The sequence below is a fragment of the Agelaius tricolor genome, unplaced genomic scaffold, assembly GCF_023055355.1.
Source record: "Agelaius tricolor isolate 1412-34295 unplaced genomic scaffold, bAgeTri1.0.p SCAF_1, whole genome shotgun sequence".
In the NCBI taxonomy this organism is placed as follows: domain Eukaryota; kingdom Metazoa; phylum Chordata; class Aves; order Passeriformes; family Icteridae; genus Agelaius; species Agelaius tricolor.
Window position 1 is genome coordinate 36,609,853 of NW_027269261.1, and position 19,528 is coordinate 36,629,380.

At 41.6% G+C, this 19,528-nt stretch overlaps 1 long non-coding RNA gene across 1 annotated transcript; it reads left to right on the forward strand.

The window, feature by feature from the left end:
• Positions 1–1,737: 1,737 nt before the first annotated feature.
• LOC139589710 (uncharacterized) lies at positions 1,738–16,612 on the forward strand. Its single transcript, XR_011679099.1, has 2 exons — positions 1,738–1,821; positions 15,760–16,612. It is a non-coding gene; the product is annotated as an uncharacterized lncRNA (long non-coding RNA).
• Positions 16,613–19,528: the final 2,916 nt, after the last annotated feature.

Genomic DNA, 19,528 nt, shown 5'->3' on the forward strand with positions numbered 1-19,528 from the left:
CAGGGATGGTGCTGGAATGCTAGGGCTGGGTCCCCTGCTGGAGGCAGGATGGTGCCTTAGGGAGAAATGAGAAACAAAAGGTTACTGCTGAGGAAAAAATACCTGTTTAATTTCACAGGCTGCTCCTTCTCTGGTCACTGAAAACCACAGGCATACTGGATGTGGCATGGTGAGGTAGAAAGCAAGCATAGGTTGATTTACTGGTTTCAGTGGCTCCTCTTAATTTGGTAGAGTGGTGCTAAAAATGCCCAAACATTTGGACTTACAAGAGGGTTATGATATGCAACATTTTAATTTAGAGGAAGATTCTTCTAATCACTTTTCCTCTAATAAGTTTGCATGTGATAAAGTGGCATTTCCCTTTGCTGTTGTGTTGGTGTTGTCCTCTGTGGCAAGATATTTTAGCAGCATCTGATTTCCAGGAGGCTGAGACAGTTTCTGAAACTGCTGGGGAAATCAAACATTTGAAATCACTATGGCATCTTTAAAAGCAAGTGTGTCATGAGAAAGATAATCCCAATGGCTATCCCAAATCAGTCTCAGCAGACACTAGACAGGGCTTCTCCTTCCCTTCTCAATCTGGCTGATTCTCGCACATTGCACAAGCTTCCACTGGCATTTCTTAGCCTGTTCCCTAAGCCCTGGCCTTGACTTTCTGTCTGCTGCCTCCCAGCAGCCACACATACCATCTGCCAGTCAAAGGATAAAAGAGTCCTGTCAACACAACAGCTGACCAAGAAAAAGAGTCATTCACCAATGTGTTTATTCGCTGAAGAGCACTCGATCAATTCTATCAAGGGTGACAAAGAGGATTTAATAGGAACATACAATAATTCTGTTGTTGTTTTAAAACCCCACTAGCCACAGTAATGGTTGCTGAAGCACTTACCATTGTCATGTGATTCCTATTAGCCTCCTCTCAAGGAAGCCAAGGAAGAGGGATTGTGCTGTTTCGTAAAAATACATTTAATGTTATTTAAAAGTTTGTAATGCAAGTGTTGGCTTCCCAGAATTGCCTGCTTTTCTTCATCTCCTAGTAGCTCTTCTGTATACCTCTGGACTGCAAAAAAAATCACTCTGTGCCTTAATCCACTGTGACATTTTAAAACTGCTAGCAGGGGTCATCCTGGCCAAAGGCTTCTGAATGGTTGGGGTTTTTGTCTGTAATAAGTCTGAAGGCCATGCACAATTTGCTGGTAGGTTTCTACTGGCAGTAACTGTGTGCTGCCATCAGAAAAGAGACAAGCTGCCAGAGTAGCTGGACTGCTTAGAGTTTAGGGTATGGGGGTTTTATTCCAGTTTAATTAATTTCTATTAGAAATGGGCATAAAAAATTTTATTTGTTCTTTCCAATGTAGGATTAAGAAAAGAATATTTTAACTGAAATTCTTTTAGTTATACAGCTACAGCCATTTACCATGTGAATAAGCAATACTTGCTCACTGGGTTGTGGAGAGTTTTAAGAAAGAAAATTGAAATGAGATTATGGCTGCTTTTACGGAACTTTCTTTTTCAAAATTTCAAATGCTGTATTATGTTCAAAAATAGTTTTTTCACCTTAAGAAATGAAGACACTATTCATAGTCAACCTTCAGAGTCCTTCTCCTTTACTGAATTGAAACAGTTATTATCAAAGTCTTTTTTATGTATCAGACTCTGAACTCAGTCCTTAAGCTCCTTTTGATGAGCTAAATAGTTGTAATTAATGGGCTTTCTCATAGATGATGTTTATTTTCCAGGTAACTGATCAGCAGTGCTCCAGCTGCATGAAATGGAAGTGTTAAGGTGCAGATCATGCCATGTGGCATGGGTATGGAAGAGGTGAGTGCCCAACCCATCTTCTATCATGGCCTTGTTTCATCTTCCATGCAGTGAGCAGTGAGATTCCTAGGGCACCAATTTTGTCTTCTTCTGATTATTCCTGGAATTCCCCTTTGCTGGCTTTTGTTCAAACAATGATTTTGGTACGGAGATTATAGGACAAGGAAGATTGGTCACGTCCATGTTAAACACTCTTGTGGCTTTTCTCTGAAGTTACTATAATTTATCAGCATCTCTTTTGAACTGCAGGCACTAGGCCAGGACAGTATCCCAGCAGGATTTGCTCAGGACTGCATGCAGACATCCTATAGCCATCCTGCTGGATACAAGCCCTGGGTATCTGCTCATGTATCCCAGAGCAGCATTGTCTCTCTTAGCAGCATGTCACACTGGGAGCTCCTGTTCAGCTGACAGAGCAGCATGACTCCAATATGTCTCCAGCAACCTAAGGCTGATGAAAGAGATCCCTTTTTTCCCAACTTCAGTTAATCATGAAGGGAAACAAGATTACATTGAGGTCTTTTTAACCTTTTTCTTTTTTTTTTTTTTTTTTTCCTGGGGACTAGCTTCATTCCTGTGACCCAGAAACAAAGGCCTTAGGTATGAATGGCTATATGGCTGAAAAGATCCATTCTCTTTCTTTGTTCAGGCAATATATAACAGATGCCAGCAAAGGTATTGAAAGAACTTTTGGTATGGGCATATGCATTCCTTTGACTGGGTGCTTGCATGCAAGAAAGTTTATGTAATTTTGATAGTAAGAGCTGATATTTGAATTCTATCTTTGCTGCAAACTACTAATTAAAGTTGAACAGGACTACCCTATTTATCCTACTGCTGGTACTGAAAGCTGCTGAAAATACTGTTCAAAAGATCAGTGAAAAAAATGCTAAGAAAAATACAGTAAGTAGTGAGCAGAGTGTGAAGGGCATGCATATCCAAGCTGCTGTGATGTTCCTAGTTACTGTAAGATAGTGTATTCATGTGACAGAATCTGGCTGAAATTCTCCATCCTTCTTCCTCATGACTGCTGTTGGCAGCTCCCCGGGCTCCTGCCAGGGAAATCCAGCCCCAAGGTGCTGTGTGCTTCATGCCCAGAAACTGAACATCAGAGGCTGATAAAGATGTCAGGTCACAATCAAGGGACAGAAAGAATTAAGTAAGGAATTTCACAGCCACACACGCGGCTGGTGCTGAGGAAGAGGGAATAGAGACAAAAAGGATTTTTCAGTAAAAGTGCCCAGCTTACCAGCAAGATCAGCTGGGGAGAGAAAAGGAAGCTGAGTTGAGCTGGTAGATGTAAACAAAAGAAGCCAGGAGCTGGGCTGTAACATAAGTATGATCCTCCATAGCAGCAAGCAAAGGAAGGCAGAAGCATGCACAGGCTTCATTGCTTCTTTATAAACTCCCTTGTAGTGCTCTGTACTTGGCAGGCTCCCGACTCACCCTCTGTGCCAGAGGATTTTCCTGGCTAAAGCAATCTGCTGGCAGATGCTCCCCCACCTCAGACCCAGAGATACCATCTCCCAAACAGCCTTGTGACTAAGAGGAGGATGACTATATTATCATTAGGGTATCCTGAAAAATAGGAACACATAGGAACACTGGTTACAGGAAGAGCTTTAAACATTTCCATGCTTGCAGGAGCAGAGAGCTTTACTGTGTGAGGTGATTCACAGTGAGATTTTCCCTTAAAGACAGGGCTTACTTCAGATCATCAGTCTGTAATACCAAGGTAGGAAAAAGTAAAACAAAACTCCCTATTAGAGCTACATTTGGAAAACATCCTCTTCAAGGCCTTCATGGGCTCATGATGCTGCAGGCTGCAGTACCCCAGCTGTGGTGTGCAGTGTGGGCACTCAGAGACATTGTCTGTGGCTCTTCAGCCCAGGCAGAACCCCTGCCTTGGTAGAGACAGCTTTTTCCAGCCAGGATGGCAGGACTGCTCTCTTTCTGCCTGCCTGTGCCGTTTTTCAGGACCCTGGAATATCACATGGTACTAAGGGGATTATGTCATGACTTCCCTGTTTCTCCTGCCTGCTTCCCACCCTTAAGTTCACTTGATTAATATTTCTATTGTATACTTTAATTAGCACAATCCTGGCTGCAGGCTACCTTTCCCTGTTCCTGGCCTCTTTTAATCACAGTAGTTTATATAATATACATTATTTTTAAAATATTAATTGTGCAAGGACCTTTTAGGATTTTTAATGTTTAGCTTGCTGTGACCTTTGCACAGGACTTGCCTGTGACATAAATTCAGCATCCACCAGTTTGTGGTGGCAGGCTGCCAAAACTACCCTGCCTCTTATCACCTCTTCCCCTTACAGTCTGTTAGATTTCTGGGAAACACTGCCACAGGTGTTAATGCAGTGAAACCCTGTCTATGTCTGTTCCTAAACACCTATCCTGTGCTGTGCCAAATTAAAAGGTTGCCTTTGATTGGCATCTGAGAGGGTCTGCATTTATGGCAGAGCAGAGGCTGAGAATACAGACTAGCCCAGTGAGCTGGAGCAGAGGTCTCCATCTCTCAGGAAAGGTGCAGAGAGGGGCTCCTGTACCCAGAGGGGTTTGCCAGCCCCTCAAGGTGAGAGGTGCCTCCCATGACTTTGTGCTGCTGTAAACTCTGAACTCCTGCATCAGCCTGGGCCACACCAGTGGGTGCAGGTGTTAGCCAGCCCTCTGGCCAAGTCAGTTCACTCTCTTCTTCCCTGTCTGTAATGTGAGTGCCTACTGAGAGCTACCAATGATAAAGCATGGCAGTGACAATTATGTCATTTCACAGTGCCAACCTAAGCATGCAGTGACAGAGGCAGATCTCGAAAGAGGGTGACCTCTGGCAGTGAAAAAAACAAGAAGCAACAGTGAGCAGCTGGGAGGGTGCCCAGGAGCTTCAGTCTCTGACCCAGTTCAGCTGCAGATACTGCAACACACCCAGGCAAAGCCTCATTACCATCTTTATAAATTTCTGCAAGAGCTGGGTGTTGTCTGAAGGTTTGTCTTGAGCACGCCCACGCAACTGAGCCTCAGCTGAGCTGGGCTGTAGAATGTACAGGGAAAAGTAACAATGCTTCTTTTTAAGAAACAGATCAGCATCTGAAATAAGTCACTGTGCTTGACTTAGCCAAACCAAATTCCTGGTGTCTGGAGTTTTGTCTATCTGGTGATAGCAGGATTAGATACAGTATGCATGAATATACTGCGTGACCATGCAAAACCAAATAGGGCCGCAAAGTTAATTGTGGTTTAATTAATAAAGTCTGCTGCTCCACCAAGTTTTTGATATTTTTTGTCCATCTTTAGATTTTCAACAAAGCATTCCTGCACTGTTGGATGCCTTCAGAAAAAGAAGAAAAAATGTATCTTCCTTTCCATTTTGGAAGTTTGGCTTGATTTCAAGCCATTTTATTCAATAAAATAATTTTTTTTGTTTATTAACAACACATTTGGCATGTCCATTTTCAGGACTTTTTTAAGATTCCAAATTTTTTGTGAATTTCAAAGTGAAGAACATGAAATATTTTTTACACATCGCATAAAAAAACTAAAGCAGTTTGAAAACATGCTTTAGTTAAAGACACAAACATGTTCCTGAAATATTAAATTTGCTTGTAAACTTTGTTGAACAATTTCAATTTCATGTCTCAAACTCCAGCTTTTAAAAACATATCTGTCTTAACTACAAGATGGTACTTTTGCCCACTCACAACATTTGACACGGGGTATTATTTTCCTCATGGCTATTTGGTATAAAAGGCTAAAAATAAAAGCATATTGTTCTGAGCATTGTGGACAGCTTTTCCAGACAGGGAAAACTGAGGGTTTTATGACTTAGGAAAGCAGAGTTCCCAGAGGGCTGGTCTGCTTTTTTTTTCCATTCTTCCCTTTAGGATTTTCTGAAAACATTTCACTTACTGTTGACTCTGCAGTACATTCACAGTCCCGTATTTTTAGGGTTTTGTGCGTACCTCCCATGCACAGAGAGGTATCACAGCACTTCTGTACCATCACTCACTCAGACATGGCCAAGGATTCAAACTGCTGCAGGGGCCTGGTTTTCATTTTCTCCTTTCCAACCAGTAGGCAGAAATTTGCTTTCTGCTTAGAATGGGTTAAGGTGAGTGTTCAGGGGGCAGCAGCCCTGGCAAGGAGGGGAGCCCTTGGAGGTGTCTGCTCCAGCCTGGGGTGTCCCCTCATCCAGCTCCCAGGGCTGTGTCCCAGCCAAAAGCCTGTGCCCTCCCATCTTTTCCCAGATCAAAAGCTAAGCAGAAGCAGTGCAGCAAGGTTTGAAAGGGTGAAATGTGCCTTTGTCTGCTCCCTTGTTATCCTGAACAGCTGGGTTAGAGCCGCACGCAGCCCACGGCCATGAATGGCAATATTAACTTTAAAAAGAAAATCCTAGTTTTGATTGGCTGAGCCAGCTGTCTGATGGCACAGCTTTCCAGCAACTTAGAATTTCTTTGTAATTAGGGAATTGTTGCAAAATAGGGAACAATAACATTATATGAAGACTGATACTTAAACTGGTATAGCCAAATTTACCTTCTAGTTGTATCTAAATTAATAATCTAATTTTGAAAGGAAATCAGAACCTAACAGCTGCTGTGACTTTTCTTGAACTGTTTTAGAAAGAGGCAGATTATTATTTTTTTGAGTATTTGGATACCTGATAGCTTATTCTTAGAGTATACTGCTGCTCATTGTTATTTTTTTTTTTACCTAGCAATTTAACTGGTAAATGTATGAATCCCTTAAAACTTAGACCACATAAAAAGTATTTTGTTTTCAATAGAGGGGTCCAGTGTGAATTTCATGTTCAGTACATGAGCCAGGATGTGATTAATTGTCAAGTAACTGTATGCCAATATTTCATGAGTCCTTAAACTGATAAGCTTCACTGTCAGACTAAACATTCGAATATTTGGTGTTTTCTAAAATGTTATTGAAGTGTGTTTTCTCTAATATATCTAATTTTAAAAGTCTTAATGTTAAGGCTACGTCATTTAAATATTTTTTAAGGCAAAAGCTTAGTTGTTTAACTGATGAATCTATTAGTCTAGTTAATAATTCTTAAACATCACACCTTCTTTAGTGATTTAAGACAAGACCATTGTCTACACCTCTGTAAAAGAAATTTATATTAACAACTACAAGGTACTAGGAAGTACACTGGATATAAAGTCCTGTATAAACATAGAAGTTGTTATTAATCTGTAAGTGAAGTGCTAATAGACTTGCAGATAACTTGACTTACATGTTATCCACTCAGGAAAAGCCTGAACTTTGCTAAGCTGGAAAGAAAATTCTCACACAGAAAGCAGGGAGTGGGTATAAAGTGGTGGAGCATAAATGGAGGCTGGAAATTAAAAGAGTGTCAGCTTCACAAAGAAGTGCTAGGGCAGTGAAAATGAGGCTATGAAAATCACATTGGTATGCCTGTGCCCCAGGGCTGATTGGGTTGCTCCTGACAATAAGGACTGCACTGCTGGCAGTCTCACCCTGGGATCTTGCTTTATGATCCTTCTTGTTCTTCTGTAATGAAAGGGGCTGGCTTCCTGTCCTGTTATGCTTCCATTTACCTGGGCATGGTACTCAGGAGAACTGGACTATAATTCTGCGAATGTTTCCAGCACAGGGCAAGAAAAGAGACAGACATGTGAGTGGAAAAGTGTTAAGACTGCAAAGCTCGGGCATCTTTGTATTCCAGCTCCTCAAATTTAAAAGGACGCCTAAGCAATGCTTATGTTCTTTGCTGGATCAAAACTTTCATGTAGGAGGTGCAGCACGTCCCACCTCTCCTTCCCTGAATGCATTTTCTCACGCTGTCCTGGAAGTTTTTGCTCTTTCCCCTTCTCTTTTCACAATCTCCCTTCACATTTCCTCTGATCCCATGCCACCAACATTGCTGAGGCTGTGTCTCTCCCCTCTGTGTTTGTGCCTGTCCTTGTAAGGTGGGAGCAGGCAGTGTTTGGGTGCAGCAGATGTGCTGTGCCCGTGGCTGTGGCAGTGGGGGCTTTTCACACTTCAGGCTGAGCCCCTGCCCCTAAAACACAACCAGCTGTGCCTGCGAGACACAGGAACCCTGCTGAGCCTTCAGCCCCATAAATGGCTGCACACTTGAAGGCCACTGTGCCTAATTAAATCATTTTCCAGCACACCAGGGAAAAAGCCAAGTAATATCCGACATCCTTTTGCCACCCAAACTGCTGCGTGTGTTAGAAAGTCCAGTGTTGGCCTTGCTTTCCTTGACTTGTCCCCTGTGTAAAATGGGGGTACAGCTGTGCCAGTGTGGTGAAGTCTATAAATGAAAAGCATTGCTTAGGTGTGAGTATTATAAGCTGCTTAATATAAATAGACAGTGTTACCAATTAACCTGATACAATGAGCCACAGCAGTGTCAGCTTAAACCCAGATAAATTGACATTTTTGCTGAGAACTGCTAAAGTAAAAGAAAAAACAAATGCTGTAGTATCCCTGTAACTCCATCAAAACTTCTGTCTATCTGAGTCAAGTGCAGCAGATACCAAGGCTGAAAATATCACTTTTTGGCTCACATTTTTTCAGTGTCTCTTTAAAAAAAATTAATTTTGAACAGCTAAGGATCTTTTCTGTCTCTTAGAGCCTTACAGAGATTTCCTGACAGGTTAGTACATCCTGTCATACTCTCTGGCAGCTGTGTGCTCAGTGCCTTAGTCCCACACAGGTGCTTTCCTTGAGTCAGGATGACAAAATCAGTTTTGGATACCAACAAAGCAGAAGTATGATTTGCCATCAAGAAATAGGCTTGGAATGAACCAAAATGCACCAAAACCTTTCTGTTTCACAGCTTCTCACTGAGAGTGGCCATGTTCAGAAGTGACCAGACTGTGATCCATGTAGAGTTGTGGAGGGCAAAACTGTGAGGCTAAGCTGGGAAAATGTGGGGTTTTCCAAGTCAGCTTCTCTGGGCTGAGGAGCACCAGGCTGTGTTCATACAGTGTATATCACAGTATATCACAACTGCAACCAGCACAGGGAGCTGGCTTCTGACAGGGACAAATGTGGGGGTTTTTCTCCATTACCTTGCACTGCTGCTTTTTGGTACAGTCCCCTAACCCCTTTTCCTCTGACTCTGTAACACCTCATAAAACAAAGTGCTTGGTTGACTTTGCTGGCTTGTAACAATGAAACTGGTATATGTAACTTAGAGATTTTTCTTAGCCTTTTTTATTTGTTTGTGTTCCACCTGCCACTTCTGAATCCACAGGCTACTAAAGCATTTCTACTGAATTTCAAAGATTTTTCCCTAAGTGCCAGTTAGTTGTACCTAAGCTTTAATTTCAAGATTTTTTTAGAGTATACTAAGTAACAGCTAATTGAGAAATAGTACACTGAATACTTTTCTATAGTATCTGGAGAGGTACTATGGTACCAAAAAAAAATTTGTAGTGATTTTTCCTAAAGAACTTGGAAACAAAACAGTGTAGCCATTGTATTTCAAACATTAGAGCAATTGTTCAGTAAGTGTGGTGCAACCCTAAATTTCTGTGTTAGAACACGGTGCCAGCTCTGTTTCTGTAAATTGTGGTGCTGTGGGCATGCACATGTTTAAACAAGTGCTTTCCTATCTCCAGGTTATCCAGTCATATTTATGTATATGGTTTGGAAAAGCCAGACAGCACTCTAAAGCAATAAAAGGGAACCTAAACCATGTCCTTGGCTTTCACACCACTGTAATTTTACAACAAAGCAAAACCTGTTATAGGACTTTGATTTTCCTCTAAGTACATTAGCATGTCTTATATAAAAATCCTAATGAATTTATTCTTGTATACCATAAAACATATAGGTAGAAAAAAGACCTAGTAAAACAAAGAGATAAACAGAGAATAATTAATTGCCTGCAGTTGAAAGTGTTTTGTGCCATAGTTTCTGTTACTTCAGTACGCTCGTAATCCCGTGACTTCAAACATCTTTAAATTACAGCTTTTTGCAGCCAGAATATTGGTGTAACTCCTTTTGGACTCAACAGGCTACCTAGTGGCTTAACCTACTACTGAAGGTCAGGAGAATATCATTCATCTTCCACAATGCCTGTAGATCACCAGCTACACTTTGGGAGATATCCTGGAAAGTGAAACTGTGAGAACATCCCAAGCAGTTCGGTGGGATTATTATCTTTGACAAGATTCTCTTGACAACACACAAACCTTTGTGCATGTATCACCATAATACACAATAAAAATCAAAACTCCCCCTTGGGACTGCTCTGCTTGCTGTGCCCAGTATTTCAGATGGGCTGGCAATAGGAGGATTCAGCACTACAATGAAAACTAACTCATGGTTTCTCACCCACATTTTCAGTTTAAGCATTCTCTGTTACTTTGAATGTTATTTTCTTACTTTTGAAGAAAGGTTTCTCATGTAGCCTCCTAAAATAACACCTAGGCCTGGAAGATGCTAATCACTGTACTGTACATCCCTCTTTGGATGAAACAGGTTATTCTCCAATGCAGTGTTTCTGGTTTAGTAAGTCACAAAAGGAAAAACATTTTCTTATTTATAGTTCTTGCTGAAATTGAGCTGTGGAAACAATGGTTGTGTATAATTGTTAAGACAATTGTTAAGTCTGTGCAAGACTAGTTGATTACAGGATCAGACAGTAGACTCAGAGCATTAGGTTTTCCCCAATATAAGAACGTTTATTCAAATTAGAAATGAGCTTTAAGAGGCAGTGCTAGCCCTTGAAACCAGGTTCTGTGTCCTCCCGCACACTGCTGTGGTTTGTGTCTAAGCCTTGTACACTGGAGTGCTGTGAGGAATGACCACATGCCAACGATATAATTTCCTGATGGAGACACAATCAGAAAGTATAAGAAAAGAAGAGCACCTCTCTGACTGTAAAACATTAAGAAGATTAGTGGCTGCTTTAGAAATTATCAATTTGAGAAGGTAAGCATGTTGTTTTGATTAGAGAGCCAGACCTAGGAAAAACAGCAAGAATAAGAGAGTGAAGAAAACTGCAGAAGGAAAGGAGAAGATATTTTCAGTTGTTGCTGCAGAGGGCTTTTATTCTCATTAGTTTTAGGGTTTAGAATGATTTTTAGCTATGAAGGGTAATTTAGATTGTGCTGATCTTATATCACTGAGACAAGGAACTGGAGAGATTCTGCAGAAGAGAAGAGTGTGACTCATGGAAAGAGTAGCTGGTGAAGAACTTGCTCAGCTTGAACTCTTGCTTATAGGGATTTTATTTACCCCTGGGGGAGGGTGAAGTTTTCCAGCTTGGCATAGAGCTAAACTACTTTACCAGTGAGAGAGAACTTGAAGACTCATTTGCTGAGAAGATAAGCTTTCATGATACAGGCTAACATGTACTGAAGATTATTGCACAGCCTGAGAGGAAAAAGATGCTTTAAAGCCTGGGGATTTTTAGCTGTGAAAATTAGCTAATGAAGTATTCAACACATATACCTAACTAGATGGTATTAACTCTTTTTCATTCAATACACAAGACAAACCATCAAACATTTATTTTCAGCAGGCACACTTAACGAAAAAGAAAGAGAAATTCTCTCCCTGCTTTGAGGATCCCCAAGAGCTCTTTCAACAATATGATGCCCATATTCTCCTTCCCAAAATGCTCCTTAGAGAATTCACTCAAAACTATTTTATGATTTTTATTTGTAATGTGAATAATAAGCTACCTGTCTGGTGACATCATTATGGGTACTTGAAAAAAATTAGCTGTGGAAGAATTTGGAAAGGGTTACATGCAAGAAAATTACTTGCTAAAGAGGTTTGATTAATTTAAAGGCAAATTCAGCCTCAGCTCATCTGTACAACAACTTTTAAAAGAAAGGAGAAAACCCTCCCACTTCTCTGATGTGCTGATCAGAGCTGTTAATAGCAACCTAAAACATGCATAAGTTATGAAAACTCCCCAGTTTTTCCAGAACAGGGTAGAACTTAATCCTCCGGCACAGCCTGCCTGAAAAGTTGGAGATCATAGAGACAAGATGAGATTTGGATGCAGAGTCAAAACAAACACTTTTTGTAGGTGAGTTATAACTATGGATCCTCTTTTTTTCTTTACAAACCCTACATCAAATTGTGATGAAATACTGAAGCTGCTTTTGTTAATATTTTGTTTAGCAAAACTGTTTTTAAAAAGACTTTGTTCTACTGAATTGTATTGTCAAGTAGCTGAGATTCTCTCTGCAATAAAAATGAATCCTAAATTCTTTTAGAGGGAAAAGGCCCACCTCATTATAAGACTAAGAAAAGGTAGCAGGTGTGAAAGTTCAATTTATTAGCCCAATTTTTGAGAAGAGCTAAATCAATTAGTATAAATCTATTCTAGTCTTTGAAAATACATGATAGTAGATGACAAGAGAAGACTGAAGAGCTGTACAATTTTGGCTTAGAAAAGCTGCTTTAAATGCTGAAACACTGAAGATGAAAATGTCATAGTACTTGATGATTTGAACTGTAAAGAATCACGAGAGATTCCTGCAGACCCTAAAAATGCTATGTATTGTATCTTTCACAAAACCGGCAAGCACTCAGAAAAACCACTGGAGGTTTTGCCAGTCAGCACTAAGAACTTACATATGGCCTTCGTTCAGGTTTTCTTGACTGGAGAGGCTTTCTCTCAATTTAAATTGTTGGCAGTCATAATTTCTGATTTTCATAATTGCAGTTGCCTTTAAATCAACTCTGGAAATCATCAAACTTACAGTCCTGGAGCAGAATCCTGATCCTTGTCAGCTATGGCTACAACTCTACAGAAGATGAGGGGCAATGAAGGTTAGTTCAGCTCTGAAGGAGTAAAGGTACTACTTCATTTTAGCTCAGAGATGGACATCAATGTGCTTTGAACAGGAACAGATGAGAAGCGTCTGTGCAGAGTTAGATCATTCCTTTTGTCCTCAGATTACTTCTTTTCAGTTCAAGATTGTATGTTCACTGATAGGTCAAAACTGTGGTCCTTGAAAATTCTACACTTCTTTTGGAAGAAAAGGACAGGAATCTGCTTCCTTTTCTTTTTGTCTTTTTTTCATAAAATTTTAAACTGTAATATGAACAAAACACTAGGACCCTGAATCTAGAGAATTTGAATTTTTTGTCTGCTGCTGGCTAAAAGTCAACTCAACCAATATGAGAAAAAGAGGCTGCATGAGCTGAAACTTCACACTACAAATGCCTGCTTTCCTGGATGACCCTGTTCTGGACAGATAATTGTTCCTGTCTTTACAGCCCACCTACATGTGACTCAAGAATCTCACTCCCAGACAGGCTCTTTAGCACTGAGGCACATCCTTCGGACTTTTTTTTTTCCTGCTCGGAACGCTGATGTGCAGAGCTGAAAGCCTCTGTGCCTGCTGCTCGTGTGATGCGCTGTTGCCCGCAGATGTGCGCGCTCTGACAAAGCAGATGTGCAGCTGTGGGGCCCGGTGTTCGTGTGCATCGCCGAGGGCTCTGCCGGGACACGGAGCCCCGGCGGGAGGAGGGAGGGAGGGATGGAGGCTCGGGCTGCCCCTCGGGTGGCTCCGGTGCCCGCAGAGGAGCTGCGGTTCGTGACTCACGGACACGGCGGTGTCTGTCTGCCCGCGGCACGGCGGCGTGGCCGTGCTGGGCACGGAGCACAAGCCCTCTGCTGTTTGGATGTATCTGCTGCTGCTGCTGCTTTAGGGGAGCATGGTGAATTACAATGGCAGGCTTGAAACAATCTGACGGCCATAGAGACTTGTTTTAAATACAGCTGTTAAGGGAGGATAAAAAATTATGATTTTCATAATCGTGTCTTTCTTTTTTTCTTAGACTCAGGTGAACACTGCAAAACTGACTATAACCTGAGAAGGATTGTAGTTGAGTAGTCACTCACATCACTTTGATCTAATTAGAGACCATGTTTGGATTATCTGGTGCACTCAGCCCCTACCTCTTTGGCTAAGCCTCTTTGCTATAAGGCCAGACTGAATTTGTATTTTCTCAATGCAGATGCTGGGCTGGTGTGTCTCTCTACAGTACTGTTATGTTACAACCTGCCTGGTGGCAAGATCAGTTCAGACTGTGCCTGGCATCATCTGCAAGCCCAGGTGTTGAGCCTTTTCCTGAGGTCTGCTCATCCCATCCTAGCTCTTCCAGTCCTCAATCTCCTTCTCACCTGTAGCCTACAGCAGGAAGTTTTCTACATTATTACCCTGCAGGCTTGCTTCTTGAAACTGGTTTCTGACCAAAATCGGCGGCAGCTGTGCCTGTTTCCACCTGAGGCTGCTTGTTAGGCATGATGCCACACCTCATCACAAATGCTAATGGTAATTAAGGGTGGAGGGGACCCTCAAAGGTCCTCCTGCTCAGACCAGGGTCAGCGTTCAAGCATGCTGATGCAAAACACAGACACGCTACAGTCTGACATTAAACATCTCTGCAGACACGTTTTGCTATTGGAGGAAAAGTGGTGGAAATGAAAGCATTTATTTTACATTTAAAGCAGCATTTTATTACCTACCTACTTTTAAAAATGGGAAAAAAAAAAAAAGAAGCTTGTAATTTTTGTTTCGTCATCTTCCACCACAAACCTTGAAGGAGCAGCAGACAGAGAACCTATACACAGTCTCCCAGCCTCTAACATTGGTGTTCTGGGAGCTGCTCCAAGTGCATCATGAGAAGTAGTATTCTGCCCTTTTTTTAATTCAGGGAGGCAGGATCTGCTGCTCCATGTGCCCAGCTGGTTTTTAAACAATTTTTTACCCTGACAGTCAAGCTCAGGTACTAAACAGGGCTGGGTTCCTGTCTCTGTGACATGCAAAGCAAGGTTAAACTGGACAGTAGATACCCAAGCTGTCCATCCAACTTCATCCCAGGCAGTCAGAGGGGGAGACCAACCAGACAAGGCTGTGAAAACATCACCTTTCAGGTTATTCAGCAGCTGCTGCAGGGGTAAGCGTGGCTGGTGTTCCCACGAGCCACGGCTCCTCTTTCCATAGTTTCATACTGCTTCTGTCTGCTTCACTCCCACTTCCATTGATTTGCTGGTCTGCCTAGATTATGTAAAATTATGAAAAGTTTAAGACATTCTTCAATGCTAATTGCAGTCAGAAGCAGCTTTATTTTATACAGACTCTTTTTCCTTCAGCTTTCAAAAGTCTGAGCAGCACACGGTGCAACACTGAAAAATCATGGTCCATTGCTGAAGTTTATTTTTGTAGAGATTAGTATTCTTGGCATACGACACAGTCACGCTGTGAGAGTTCTCAAATATTAGTTATAATATTTACCTTGCTTTTGTGAATAATATGTTAGTTTAAACATGTCTTCTCCTAAGGTAAAGTGAAATAATTGTATCTATTTTCTTATTTTTGTGGTCCTTTCCACCTAATTTCCTCTGCAGTTTATTTATTTACAGTGTACATGGGATTGTACAAAAAAACAAACAATTAATTGTAAGGAATAGTGTAATAAAAAAGTTCTAGAGATATTTTAATTGTTTCGTAGATAAGATGTATTTATTCCCTTGAGGGGAAGAATAATTGCAGCAGCACAGTGTGGATATTTTCATATCTTGAAAAAAATCTTGTATTTTTGAATCAGTTATTTTCCATATGTGAGGATGACTGTGAAATTGCCTAATATTCTAGAAGGGATTTCTGGTAGTTTGGTAAAATGGAATTTAAGACTTACAAATTGACACAACTTCTTTCAATACAGCTATTATCAGTAACTTACAGAGAAGCCTACTCCTACTTGCCTCAAGTGTATGTTTTGTTGGATATGGTGGTGGTCAGTGGAGACAGACTGGCACTGACAGATTTTTGCAAAAAGGATCCAACTTTCAGTGTGACTTAATGCAAGAAAAAAAAAAGTCCCTCTTGCAATCTCTTTTGGTAGTAGTCAGAGTGGGAATGATGACCCCCTAGCCCCACTACCATGACTTTGTTTTCTTTTCCCATCCAGATTGGTGGCTCTGGAATATCTGCATGCTAATCTGTCTGCTTCAGAAACTGAGTGCCACACAGGATCTGTACTGCTCCAAGGTGTGAATTCATATCATGGACCAGGTTCATCATAAAAGTTCCTTGGCCTCTGAGGAACTGGTCTGCTTCAGGACCCTGTGGCTGCAGTCAGAAGAGCCGGCAGGATTTGTCACCTGGGCTGTGTGTACAGTGCCTATTGCAGCAGTCCCTGATTGCAGTGCCAGGGGGAGTGTGGCCTTGGGAGATGATGAGTTCTTTCAGAGAAGGTGTTTGGGAAGGACATTCATGCATCTTGGATTCAGCAAATCCAACAAGGGGGAGGCAAAAGGTTAGTTACCAAGGTAATGTACAGTTAGTCTGGAATTACTGGGATGTGCCAGGTATGGTCATTAGAGACCTCCAAATCACAAGGAAGGTCACCAGTAGTGAATGGGTACAGCAAAGCTCAGCTGCTTCCTTCCAAAGCCCACACATCCATCCAGGCCTAGTCTGACTGAGTTCCTTGGAAGTGGGTGTAAGTGCCTACATGAATAGAGGGAGCAGGACTTCTTTTCTGAAACTTTATTAATGATATTTATACTGTGGTAATACTCAGGAACAGTTGAGGCCTCAGAATATTAGTACAAACTGTAGAGTAATTGCAGTTTCTGCCTGAAGGAACAAACAACAATACGGGTTGGAAGGTAGTGTTCTGTTTGAAAAATAGCATGCAGAAATGATACTTATATCTACATGGTCTTACTCTGAAAATTACATATGCATTCAGAGTCACATGTGACTTAATTTAGTGACATAATAAACACCAATTACTTCTTTTTCCTGCTCTGATGACAGTTAGACTAAGCTGTTTTCTTTTGTTCAAAAGAAATACTCTCCACATTAGAGTCATGTTACCTGTACAGAGCTATGGCTAAAGTGTAATTTAGACTGCAAAATACAGGACTTTTTTTTCAGATAATTGTATAGTACAGAAAAGGAAAAGAGCCAATACAGGTCTCCAGCTGATTCTCAGCTTACAAGAAATTATAGACTGCTTTTCCTCCTTTAGCTCAAAAGAAGTTTGAAGTAATATTGCTGAAGCTAATGGAGCTACAGTACTGTAAAAGTTTTCTTAAATAGCCAAAATTGAAGCTAAATACAGCATTTAGCCTTGTCAAACTCTAATGTTAAATGTGAGCTTCCAACCCAGCTCTCCTTACAAGCCAAGACTTGCTGCCTGGTGGACCTACGAGATCAGCAGGGTCATTTACTGACCCCCTAGCTGGACACATCAGGCATTGCTGATCATTCAGCTTACAGCCTGGCTAATGTGGACATGGAGCCACAGGGAGATGTGGTGGCACTGTGGTGCTTATGGCGATCACCTGCGCTCAGATGGCTTCACCCCCAGCAGAACACAGAGCACATCCTCACTGAAGCATCCTGCAAGGTCCCTGCATTGCCCTGTGAGCCAACGCACCAAACACATCCTCCAGGAGACAGGGCAACAGCTGTTTGATGAAAAGAAGAGTAGAGGTGAATGCTGCCAGCTTTGACAGCTCAAAACTATTGTCCTTCCTCATTCAACTCACGGGACTGACCCCAAAGTCATGAGACTTGAGCAAAAACATATATGGCATATATACATATATAGTTCTTCCTTTTATTTTGGTTTGAATAATGCTATTTTGGTCCTTATAGATACACTCTCAAACTGGCTTCTCCTCTGTCCATGAAGCCTTTAAACCTTGAAGCAGTCATGCCATCTCATCAGGGCACTTCTGCCTCCTGCTCCCAGTCTTCCAGCCAGCTCTGCCCTTCTCAGTCTCAGCCTCACCCTTTCAGCAGAGCATCCAGAGGTCTGCCCCTCTGGTGGGTGGTGTACAGACTAAGGAACTTTATGTTCCTTATGTCCACCCTTTAGTCACAAACCACAGGGGACAAGAACAGAAACAGTGCAAACTGCTTTCCCAACCCTTCTTCAAAAAGAGGGCTGTTCCTGAAAGGTGGTGTGAGATACTAATTCCTGTTTGTCACTGCTTACTCAAGTCAGTGGCTTTTCCACAGGAGCTGGGGAGGCAGCCAGGGCAGGTTTCCCACAAGGAGTGACACCATTTACTGAAGAATCCTCAGAACTTTAGTAGTCACCTGGGTTGATTTTAAAAGGCCAGCATCTGGCTGATGCTGATCTGTGCTGGATGAACTTCTTGTCCTTTGGAAGCAGAAACTTCTACATGTGAAAAAATTTTGAGCTGAGATTTAGTCTGCAGTGGTGTTCACTGAAATCCTCTTTTAGCTGTTAAAACTTATGCAGCCAACCTGATGTGTTACTGCAGCCAAACCTGACATCCAAGACCTTGAGGAGAAGAAGGAGGGGGAGGGAGGGAGGAAGCAAAACCAGATAGCAGACAAATGGAAAAGTGTGGATTTCCTTGCTAGAGGGAAAAAAAAAAAAGAGAACACTGAAAATCAGATCTGCCATGTAAATTTGTGAGGAGTGCTTGACCTCTAGCAATTAATTTCAGATAATACTAAATGTTTTTCAAGAATGGTTTTATACCTCAGTGATTCTATGCAAGGCATCCACCTTTGTGGCTATATCTCCCTTGAGGTTTCTTACCATTTGCTGTACAGTAGCCAGTAATACACCACATTTGCCCCCTGCTTGACATGACTTAAACCTCACATTTCTTAAAAGCAACTGGCTTTTACTGTGGAATGATGCAGTTTTTGCCCTCTGTTCAACAAACCCAGCCACACACAGAGTTGTGATCTCATTCTGGAAAACTTCTGAAGGACAGTGGCCTTGTGCAGAGCAACAATCCTGAGTACCACATCAGTTTCTCACCGCTTACTCAGTCCTCACCTCCCCACACTGGTTTCAAGGTGTTTTTCTGTTCCCTAAATAGTGCAAGAACAGTTAGCATAGTTGTGATTTACAGTAATTAGCTTTTGGAAGGCTGAACAGTTCACTTGCTGGGAATGTCTTCCAAGTTAAAAAGACAATAGATGTATATGTTCGCTATGAGAAGAGGCAGTGGTCTCACAGTTATCTTCCCAGGTAACTTCAACCCGGGGCTTGGAAACTTTTCGGCTTTATCTCAGTTTTTCTCTGAAGCACCACAGTTTCATTCTCATTTAATCCACTGTGGATTTAGAATACCCAAGTTCTTGTGGCATTTTCTTTTCAAACACTGCATTTCAATTCAGACCATTGGAGGCACAGGAGCAGAGGCCTTTAACATTGATGTGGATCCCTTACACTGTGACTATAGCAAGCTCCAAACTCTCATCTATTTAAAACATCTATTTATTTTTGAGTAGTTTTAAATAGATGAGAACTAAAGAGGAAGGGACCGTTGTGCTCTCAACACTGGCTTTTGCCTAGAATTGAGTACACGTAAAACCCTCCTGCTCCCCTCTCCGGCTGTGTAGCTGTGCCAAGAGCATTTAAGAGCAAAATCTCGTCAGTTTGGAGCCGGGGTCAGTGTCCTTAAAGCTTTGGAAAAGAGCAGAGGAGAGCCCTGGGAGGAGGACCTGAATTCCAAGCTATTGGATTTGCACACTGATTCTCTACGAAGTTTCTTGGAAAGAACTGGGACACATCAGCTTCTGAGTATTTTAAAAGATGTACCTTCGGGTTATTTTGTGAGCTTTGGTTTTTTTTTGTTTTTTTTTTTTTGTTTTTTTTTGTTTGTTTGTTTGTTTTTTTTTTTTTGTTTACACTGCTAAAGGGTGAGATTAGTGAAGACACACTGGAGAAAAACGTG